Consider the following 10173-nt stretch of genomic DNA (forward strand, 5'->3'; position numbering starts at 1 on the left):
CTAGACTATAGACTAGACTATAGACTAGACTATAGACTCGACTATAGACTAGACTATAGACTAGACTATAGACTAGACTATAGACTAGACTATAGACTAGACTATAGACTAGACTATAGACTAGACTATAGACTAGACTATTGCCTAGACTATAGACTAGACTATAGACTAGACTATAGACTAGACTATAAACTAGACTATAGACTAGACTATAGACTAGACTATAGACTAGACTATAGATTAGACTATAGACTAGACTATAGACTAGACTATAGACTAGACTATAGACTAGACTATAGACTAGACTATAGACTAGACTATAGACTAGACTATAGACTAGACTATAGACTAGACTATAGACTAGACTATAGACTAGACTATAGACTAGACTATAGACTAGACTATAGACTAAACTATAGACTAAATTATAGACTAGACTATAGACTAAACAATAGACTAAACAATATACTAAACAATAGACTAGACTATAGACTAGACCATAGACCAGACTATAGACTAGACTATAGAGTAGACTAGACTAGATTAGTCTAGACTATAGACTAGACTAGACTATAGACTAGACTAGACTATAGACTAGACTATAGACTAGACTATAGACTAGACTATAGACTAGACTATAGACTAGACTATAGATTAGACTATAGACTAGACTATAGACTAGACTATAGACTGGACTATAGACTAGACTATAGACTAGAATATAGACTAGAATGTAGACTAGACTATAGACTAGACTATAGACTAGACTATAGACTAGACTAGAGACTAGACTATAGACTAGACTGTAGACTAGACTATAGACTACCCTAAAGACTAGACTAAAGACTAGACTATAGACTAGATTATAGACTAGACAATAGACTAGACTTTAGACTAGACAATAGACTAGACAATAGACTAGACTATAGACTAGACTATAGACTAGACTATAGACTAGACTATAGACTAGACTATAAACTATACTATAGACTAGACTATAGACTAGATTATAGACTAGACTATAAACTATACTATAGACTAGACTATAGACTATTCTATAGACTATACTATAGACTATACTATAGACTAGACAATAGACTAGACTATAGACTAGACTATAGACTAGACTATAGACTATACTATAGACTAGACTATAGACTAGACAATAGACTAGACTATAGACTAGACTATAGACTAGACTATAGACTAGACTATAGACTAGACTATAGACTAGACTATAGACTAGACTATAGACTAGACTATAGACTATACTATAGACTAGACTATAGACTAGACTATAGACAAGACTAGACTAGACTATAGACTAGACTATAGACTAGACTATAGACTAGACTATAGACTAGACTATAGACTAGACTATAGACTAGACTATAGACTAGACTATAGACTAGACTATAGACTAGACTATAGACTAGACTATAGACTAGACTATAGACTAGACTATAGACTAGACTATAGACTAGACTATAGACTAGACTATAGACTAGACTATAGACTAGACTATAGACTAGACTATAGACTAGACTATAGACTAGACTATAGACTAGACTATAGACTAGAATATAGACTAGACTATAGACTAGACTATAGACTAGACTATAGACTAGATTATAGACTAGACTATAGACTAGACTATAGACTAGACTATAGACTAGACTATAGACTAGACTATAGACTAGACTATAGACTAGACTATAGACTAGACTATAGACTAGACTATAGACTAGACTATAGACTAGACTATAGACTAGACTATAGACTAGACTATAGACTAGACTATAGACTAGACTATAGACTAGACTATAGACTAGACTATAGACTAGACTATAGACTAGACTATAGACTAGACTATAGACTAGACTATAGACTAGACTATAGACTAGACTATAGACTAGACTATAGACTAGACTATAGACTAGACTATAGACTAGACTATAGACTAGACTATAGACTAGACTATAGACTAGACTATAGACTAGACTATAGACTAGACTATAGACTAGACTATAGACTAGACTATAGACTAGACTATAGACTAGACTATAGACTAGACTATAGACTAGACTATAGACTAGACTATAGACTAGACTATAGACTAGACTATAGACTAGACTATAGACTAGACTATAGACTAGACTATAGACTAGACTATAGACTAGACTACAGACTAGACTATAGACTAGACTATAGACTAGACTAGACTATAGACTAGACTAGACTATAGACTAGACTATAGACCAGATTATAGACTAGACTAGACTATAGACTAGACTAGACTATAGACTAGACTATAGACTAGACTATAGACTAGACTATAGACTAGACTATAGACTAGACTATAGACTAGACTGTAGACTAGACTATAGACTAGACTATAGACTAGACTTGACTATAGACTAGACTATAGACTAGACTATAGACTAGACTATAGACTAGACTATAGACTAGACTATAGACTAGACTATAGACTAGACTATAGACTAGACTATAGACTAGACTATAGACTAGACTATAGACTAGACTATAGACTAGACTATAGACTAGACTATAGACTAGACTATAGACTAGACTATAGACTAGACTATAGACTAGACTATAGACTAGACTATAGACTAGACTATAGACTAGACTATAGACTAGACTATAGACTAGACTAATATAGACTAGACTACACACTAGACTATAGACTAAACTATAGACTAGACTATAGACTAGACTATAGACTAGACTATAGACTAGACTATAGACTAGACTATAGACTAGACTATTGACTAGACTATAGACTAGACTATAGACTAGACTATAGACTAGACTATAGACTAGACTATAGACTAAACTATAGACTAGACTATAGACTAGACTATAGACTAGACTATAGACTAGACTATATACTAGACTATAGACTATAGACAAGACTATAGACTAGACTATAGACAAGACTATAGACTAGACTATAGACTAGACTATAGACTATACTATAGACTAGACTATAGACTAGACTATAAACTAGACTATAGACTATACTATAGACTATACTATAGACTATACTATAGACTATACTATAGACTATACTGTAGACTATACTATAGACTATACTATAGACTATACTATAGACTATACTATAGACTATACTATAGACTATACTATAGACTATACTATAGACTATACTATAGACTATACTATAGACTATACTATAGACTATACTATAGACTAGACTATAGACAAGACTTTGGACAAGTCTACCGACTACACATATTATAGACTATAAACTAAATTACAGACTAGACTATATACTAGTCTGAAAATTATTCTATAGAATTAACTATATATTAGACTACAGACCAAACGATAGACTAGATCAAACTAAATGGAATGCAAAAGCCAGGACAATAGTAAACAGTATTTTTACCAATACTGTAAATAGCATTATAATCAGGGGTATAGACTAGACTGTAATCAAAGGTTTAACAACGTTACAACGTAAACACTTTGCTATTTTAACATACAAAGCTTTACCTGCCAAGTGTTACCAATTGCTCTATTGTCTTTTGATATGGATACCAAGTGTTTTTAGTAAAATTGTTTTCATTTCAGTTGCATTACCATCTACAGGTAAAGAAAGGAGTTGCATAGCTACCTATCAACGTTTTTAAATGTTTGTTCAAATCTAGTTGCTGCAACACAAATATTCATTCTTTAAATTTTTATATTTGCATTTATGTATTTTACCAAAATTCTTTCAAAATGATATTTACCCAAAAATTTTTATATGTAAAACATGTTTTGCACACAAAAAAAATATTCAAATGCAAGGAAATGAAAGGAATTTTTTTTTATTTTCAAATATACTTATTCTTTTGAATATTTAGTTTTTTTCATATTTTCATCTTATATTTTTATCATATTGAATTGAGTCTAGTGTTTTGGTATTTATTGTTTCTTTTATTTTTTTTTTTTACCAAAGTTATGCATTTTTTATGTATTCATTTATTTTACTCATTTTATTTGAAATTTATTTGTTATTGAAAATAATCAAATAATATTTGTAATGTTATACTTCTGTAAAAATTCTAGTATTGTGGTTAGTTTGCTGTTGTTTATTTTATTATAGAATACAATTGCTATTGACTTTATGTTTCAATACTAAAGTAAATATTTTTACTACAGCTTTTATGTATAAACAGTTGGTAAAATATTTAAATAGAAAATTAAACTATGATTTATATATAAATATTTGATAAAACAAAATTTGTGCCCTTTGAAATAAATTTACCGATAAAAAATTAAATTTTTACGGATTTACATTAGCCAAATTTAGCCCTTTCCTTTTTTTTTGAGTTTCTTAAGTTTAGTGTCTTTTTGAAATTAGTTAAAATGTCTTATATTATTATGTACACTCCACAGCATTATTGTGATACAGTTGTAAATATGTACACAATTACTAACATCATTTTATTATTTTGCTTTTTCCCTAAACAAAAGTAAGAAAAAAGAATTTTTAAAATCTGTTAAGTAAGACATTATTCTTATTCCCAATTCTGCCTCAAATGTTAAGTGAAATGCTAAATTATTTTGGACCACTAAAGCAGTTTGGGAATATGGAAAAATCAAGTAAATACGCATAGTTGAGCATATCAGACTATTTGTTATCCTATACTTGACTGCCAAACTTAACGACTAGACCTTAACTAAGTCTACGACTATAAATATGGCAATTAAAGAATATAGAGATTATAAAGAAGATTATACTTAATATTATATACAAGTATACACAGAAAAAAATGAAATTCAAAATCAAACAAAAAATTCATAAAGCCAAGTATTTTTTTAACTAAAATTGGACCTATCACGAAATTCGTAAAATCGAGTACTCAAATTCGTAAATTCTTTATTGAAAAAATTTCTGGATTTTTCTTATTAAAATAATATACTATTTACGAAAAACATTAATAAATATTCGCAACATTTCCAAACAATTATTTTACTTAAACAATAACGCAAATTATTTGTATTTGTACTGAAATTCAAGCAATTATTTTTTCTGAAACAGATAAATTATTTATTGTATTTTGGCAATAATAATACACAAAATTCCTTATTGAATCTATAAAAATTTTGTTAAAAAATATATATTGAATTTTAACAAAAATTTTACTAATTCTATAAAATTAAAATTTGTAGAAAAAAGTACTTATATACTTACAACAAATTTATTTCACATTCTAGAAACTATTATTTGTACTGTGAAAACTGAAACACTTATACATTAAATGTTATAAACCAAGTAAGAATTATATCAATTCATTTTAGTACATTCCAAAACTAGTTTTATTGTTGTATTCCATATGCTGACATATAAATAAAACTCAAACAAAAACATTTATTGAACCAGTAAAAATATTTACTGAAAATTAAATTTATTCCAATAAAGTGTTTGTTAGAAAATATTTTCCTTCTGCGTGAAAATCAAACAAATTCGTTATAAAACCAAATAAAAATTTTTATAAAAATCGAAATTAAATTTAAGCAAACGATTGTTAAGAAAAAAAATGTGCATATTTTTTTCTGTGTAGTGTATATCTGTAGTGTTTAAATTGGACTTTAGAAAAGACTACAGATTAAAAAACAGTTGGGATTATTAAACGACTATAAACCTAAACTTAGTCTGTAGTCAAGACTATGGATTAGAAAAATGACAAGACACGACAACACTAGAGTATTGATATGAAACTAAACTATAGGCTGGACTATAGTCAAGAACATAGCTTATAGACTATTCAATAGTCAAGACTGTAGACTAGATTTTAGTTAACACCTCATACAATAAAATGGAATTGACTATAGTAAAGAAAATAGTCAAGACTACAGACTAGACTATAGTAAAAACTTTAGACTAAATAAGATTATAGAGGACTACTCTATAGTCAACAATAAAGACAAGAATATTCACAAGCCTAAAGTCCAGGCTATAGATTATTTACAAGACTATAGTCAAAACTATGGACTATAGTCGTAGCCAAGACTATAGACTAAACTACTGGCAAGATTATAGACAAAATTATACTAAGGGCTATAGCCAAGACCATGGACTAGACAATAGTCAAGATTACAGAAAAAAATCTGCCGATATTATATACTAGACAAGATTATTCACAAGCCTAAAGTACAGGCTATGACCTATTTACAAGACTATAGTCAAAACTATGCACTATAGTCGTAACTAGATCCAAGACTATAGACAAAATTACATTGAGGGCTATAGCCAAGACCATAGACTAGACATTAGTCAATTACAGAAAAAAATCTGCCGATTACAGAAAAAAATCTGCCGCTTACAGAAAAAAGTCTGCCGATATTATATACTAGGAAATGCACTACATTACGCTATAGATTAAACAAGACTAAATTCCAGACTGTACAGTGTTCACTAGACTATATACTAGATAGACAAGACTATAATTAAGACTTCTAAACCAACGGCAGTCATAGTCAATATTATAGAATGTAGTCAAGACTAGACAATAGTCAATTTATAGGCTAGACTGTATGAAGACTAAAATCTAGGCAAAAAAAATTCTAGTCCTGTAGGGTATAAACATACATTTTATGCGGCAGATTAAAAAAATCAAAAATACTCTTGAAAAAAAAAAAAACGCACAACACATTCAACTATAGACTATTTTTGAAGTAATTGTGGAAAGCACAACTCTACCACTCCAGTTAAACGAGTTTTATGGGCTCTACTCTATTCGCTCTACGGCTGGCTAAACTTAACTAAAACTAATACAATCTCAACTACAAACATTAAAGAAAATAAAAACCAAAATAATAAAAACTAAAAATACAAAATCGTACGAAAAAGCCAAAGTGCATTTCAAGTTTTACTTTCTTTTAACAACTTTTAATGATCCAAATGGGTATTGTGACTTTTCTTTTGTATTATTTTGTTCATTCTCTATTAAGCGTTTTTCTTTATTTTTGCTATTTATCGAAATACAGTGTGCAAAATTGGAGGGTGGAGTGTTAAGTTAAAATCTAAAAACCGGAGTTGTTATTATAACTGCATCTGATTTCTGAAGCAGTCTTTGTATAACAAACACTTACATTAAAACATAGAAACGTGCAAACAAACAATATGACTATTACTTTAACTACAACTACTTACAATACACAGAACATTGTAATAGAAATGATGGTTAAGTTTATTTTTTTAAAACTTATTTCCACTGCTAACGTCATCACTGCCACTGCAACCACTACTGACTAACTAGCGAGAACAACAACAAGAACAATGTTCAGATAGCTAGAACTGCTGTAACAACTACTAACTGTGATGTTGGTCGCTATAACCAGCGTTAAGAAACAGCCATTCGTTGTATTATCAACCGCCAACCAACCTAGTAACCAAATCTAACTAAACCAAACCATCCATATTGAAGAAGTACGAAAAACTCCTTGATAAACGGCAAACTTTTTCAGTTTCATTCTATTTTTAGCTTTCCTTTATTTTCTGAGGATAATCAAGTATTGCAATTAATTCGTGGTGCAATAGTAAAGTGCAGACATTTGTTTCGCCACATAGAGCATGTACAGCAGCGTAAATGAGTGGAGTTTTTGGAACAGTTTTACAAACTGAATGTGTAACAGCAGGTTAAATTATGCTTTTTCATTCTATTCTTTTTTTCATGGTTTAGGTATGTTTTTTGTTTCTTTTACTTTCTTGAACAATTTTCCATTTTTATGGGTTTTAATTTGAAATGTTAGAGGTTTTCGGCATTTTTTTACTGAAATATTTAGTTGTTGGTATTTAGTTTTGCAAAAAAAATATAAAACTGTACAATTTTAAAATAAAATTACTATAAAAGTTAAATATTTAAAGTAATAGAGAATTTAAAAGTAAATTCAAAATTACATCAAAATCTATATATTAGTCCTTGAAGTCTAGCCTAAACAATAGACTAGACCATAGTCTAGACTATAGACTAGACTATAGACTAGACTATAGACTAGAATATAGACTACACTATAGACTAGAATATAGACTAGAATATAGACTAGAATATAGACTAGACTATAGACTAGACTATAGACTAGACTATATACTAGACTATAGGCTAGAATATAGAATAGACTATAGACTAGAATATAGACTAGCCTATAGACTAGACTATAGACTAGACTATAGACTAGACTTTAGACTAGACTATAGACTAGACTATAGACTAGACTATAGACTAGACTATAGACTAGACTATAGACTAGACTATAGACTAGACTATAGACTAGACTATAGACTAGACTATAGACTAGACTATAGACTAGACTATAGACCTAGACTATAGACTAGACTATAGACTAGACTATAGACTAGACTATAGACTAGACTATAGACTAGACTATAGACTAGACTATAGACTAGACTATAGACTAGACTATAGACTAGACTATAGACTAGACTATAGACTAGACTATAGACTAGACTATAGACTAGACTATAGACTAGACTATAGACTAGACTATAGACTAGACTATAGACTAGACTATAGACTAGACTATAGACTAGACTATAGACTAGACTATAGACTAGACTATAGACTAGACTATAGACTAGACTATAGACTAGACTATAGACTAGACTATAGACTAGACTAGACTATAGACTAGACTATAGACTAGACTATAGACTAGACTATAGACTAGACTATAGACTACTAGACTATAGACTAGACTATAGACTAGACTATAGACTAGACTATAGACTAGACTATAGACTAGACTATAGACTAGACTATAGACTAGACTATAGACTAGACTATAGACTAGACTATAGACTAGACTATAGACTAGACTATAGACTATAGACTAGACTATAGACTAGACTATAGACTAGACTATAGACTATAGACTAGACTATAGACTATAGACTAGACTATAGACTAGACTATAGACTAGACTATAGACTAGACTATAGACTAGACTATAGACTAGACTATAGACTAGACTATGGACTAGACTATAGACTAGAATATAGACTAGACTATAGACTAGAATATAGACTAGATTATAGACTAGATTATAGACTAGACTATAGACTAGACTATAGACTAGACTATAGACTAGACTATAGTATTGTCTTTACAGTAGTAAAGACAATTTTAAATATTAATTGGAATTTATCGCCTATATCCTTTGATTAAATTGAAATAAAAAATTTTAAAGAATACACAGCAGAAGATAAAATCGACATAATCCAATCACAACAAAGAAAATATCTGTTAATAACGTTAATAAAGATCTAAACATGAATGACAAAATAACAAAAACAAAATATTTTTTTTTAAAAAGAAATACCTTTTCGATTATTGCAATCTAAGAAATTTCTTTTAAATTTTATTTTTTGCCATTTTAGCACAAAAATGTCTAGATGTGTAAATTTGAGAGTGCAGTATCATAGAAAACGACAAAAAATATGGAAACATCAAAATAGAAAAGAATTTTTGTAACAAAACAATAAAATATCATCACTAATGTCTGTTTTCAACATTTCGAGACTTGTCTTGGTAACCAATTTTTTTAAAGGAACTGAAACAAAGGGTAAAAATATCTAACCAAAACGCAAACTAGTAAGAAACATTCTGGGTATATTTTTTAGCTGATGTCAGCATATGAACAATGTTTTTTTTTTCTTTCTTTCTAACGGTTCTTCCTTCTATCATTTGTTTTGCGACATAGTGACAATTGTTCACACCATCACGATGACAACGACAACTGACTATTACTACGGTGTATTTTGCTTTTGCTTCTTTGGAATGACTAAAACAGCAACCAACTAACTATTTTACCGTACATTTATTACAGCAATGTCAAGCATTTTTTTCTCTTGTCCTTTTTAAACATTATTTGAACACTTAACAAGCTGTTACTAAAGATCCACTTCGTACTGTACACGCATACTTACTCCAACAATTGAAAGGAAGACTGCCTTTAATAAGTGGTGAAAAACAGGTCTCCTCAGCCTTTCCTTACAGCTAACCAAGGAATGAATAGCAATTTGTAACTTCGAAAACTAAAAAAGAGGAAACTAAACCTCAAATAATAGTGGTTTTACAAAAATATGTGAAACGTAATTGTCTTCATAGCTAAAACAAATTA

This window comes from Lucilia sericata, unplaced genomic scaffold (genome assembly GCF_015586225.1).
Source record: "Lucilia sericata isolate MDLA Ls3-8-SP2 unplaced genomic scaffold, ASM1558622v1 Contig000227F_arrow, whole genome shotgun sequence".
Taxonomy (NCBI): Eukaryota; Metazoa; Arthropoda; class Insecta; order Diptera; family Calliphoridae; genus Lucilia; species Lucilia sericata.